The following is a 2,115-nucleotide window of genomic DNA, read 5'->3' on the forward strand; positions in this document are numbered from 1 at the left end:
TGCTTTGGTGACACCCACAGCAACCGTCTGTCTCATGTCACGAACAGCGAAACAGCCCAGAGGAGGATAGTCAGAGAAGCTCTCAACACACATAGGTTTGCCAGGAACCATATCAACAATGGCAGCATCCCCAGATTTTAAGAACTTGGGACCATCTTCCAGTTTTTTTCCAGACCGATGATCTATCTTCTCCTTCAGCTCAGCAAACTTGCAAGCAATGTGAGCTGTGTGACAACCCAGCACAGGTGCATATCTAGCACTGATTTGGCCTGGATGGTTCAGGATAATCACCTGAGACATGAAGCCAGCTGCTTCCACTGGTGGGTCATTTTTGCTGTCACCAGCCGCAATGCCACGATGAACATCTCTGACAGATAAACGTTCTTGACATTGAAGCTCACATTGTCCCCAGGAAGAGCCTCACTCAAAGCTTCATGATGCATTACAACAGACTTTACTTCTGTTGTAACGTTGACCAGAGGAAAGGTGACCACCATGCCAGGCTTAAGAACACCAGTCTCCACTCGGCCCACTGGTGGTACCAATACCACCAATTCTGTAGATGTCCTGGAGAGGCAGACACAAGGGCTCATCAGTTGGACTAGTTGGTAGCAGACTGCTATCCAGAGCCTCAAGCACTGTGGTTCCACTGGCATTCCCATCTTTACGGGTGACTTTCCATCCCTTGAACCAAGGCATGTTAGCACTTGGCTCCAGCATGTTGTCACCATTCCAACCAGAAATTGGCACAAATGCTATTGTTTCGGGCTTGTAGCCAATTTTCTTCATGTAGGTGCTGACTTCCTTAACGGTTTCCTCGTATCTCTTCTGGCTGTAGGGTGGTTCAGTGGAATCCATTTTGTTAACACCAACAATTAGTTGTTTTATATCCAGTGGGTAAGCCAGAAGGGCATGCTCACGGATCTGCCCATTCTTGGAGATACCTGCTTCAAATTCACAATCACCAGCAGTAACAATCAGGACGGCACAGTCAGCCTGAGATGTTCCTGTAATCACATTTTTGATAAAGTTTCTGTGTCCTGAGGCATCAGTGATGGTCACATAATACTTGCTGGTCTCTAATTTCCACAGGGATATATCAATGGTGATACCACATTCACGTTCAACTTTCAGTTTATCCAAGACCCAGGCATACTTGAAGGAGCCTCCTTCTCAGCAGCCTCCTTCTCAGATTTTTCGATAGTTCTTTTGTTGATCCCACCACATTTGTAGATCAGATGGACAGTAGTGGTAGCCTTACCCAAATCTACGTGTCCAATGATGATGATGTTGATGTGAGATTTTTCTTTTCCCATATTGGTTTAGGGTTAGCAGTGGTTTTCACAACACCTGTATTCTGGCGGCAAACCTGTTGTGAAAAAGTCAAGTAGTATTCTAATACCATATAAAGAGGTATTATAGAATACAGGTCAGTGTTGGGCTGTGTGACTCCAGACAAATTACTTAACCCCTCTGAGTCTCAGCTTCTTCATGTGTAAAATAGGAATAAAAATTGTGAAGACTTCACAAGACCATTGTAAGTTTTCCATGGTAGCATACCTGTGCAGTGCTTAGCATGGTGTCTGCTATGTAGAAAAGTGCTTATTCTTCATTGATTATTTGATTCTCTGGAACATCACTATTTCCAATTCACTGCCATTCAAATAGTGATAAAATAAAGCTAGTAGATTAAGATGTCATTGACCTTAATGCCTGGGGACGGTGGTTATGTGCGAATGTGCACGTGTTTTGGTGCATATAGGGTAGGCTTGCCTATTACACAGAAATCATGTGAATATATATCTCTAAATTTGGGCCCTAAAGTGTTGTGTCTATTCTAACCATGCTTTTCAGATATTTATTTGCTCATTTATTTGTCTAAGGAATACTCACTGAGGGTCTCTACTCTGGGTTAGGCATTCTTCTGGATGCTGAGGATATACATGGGACTCCTAACTCAGTGGAGTTTACTGTAACAACTAGTTACACATCCATTCATTCAGTGTCTGTTTTGTGCTTGACATTGTTCTTGATGATGTTTGAGATGTAAAGAAAACGAAGTTTCTGGCCTTCAAGAAATTTACACCTGCCCAGAGGAGGGGCAATTTGTGGCAG

At 43.4% G+C, this 2,115-nt stretch overlaps 1 pseudogene; it reads right to left on the reverse strand.

The window, feature by feature from the left end:
• Window positions 1-504: 504 nt before the first annotated feature.
• On the reverse strand, window positions 505-1,316 carry LOC140609633 (putative elongation factor 1-alpha-like 3; annotated as a pseudogene).
• Between the last annotated feature and the right edge of the window lie 799 nt (window positions 1,317-2,115).

Source organism: Canis lupus, chromosome 2 (assembly GCF_048164855.1).
Source record: "Canis lupus baileyi chromosome 2, mCanLup2.hap1, whole genome shotgun sequence".
Taxonomy (NCBI): domain Eukaryota; kingdom Metazoa; phylum Chordata; class Mammalia; order Carnivora; family Canidae; genus Canis; species Canis lupus.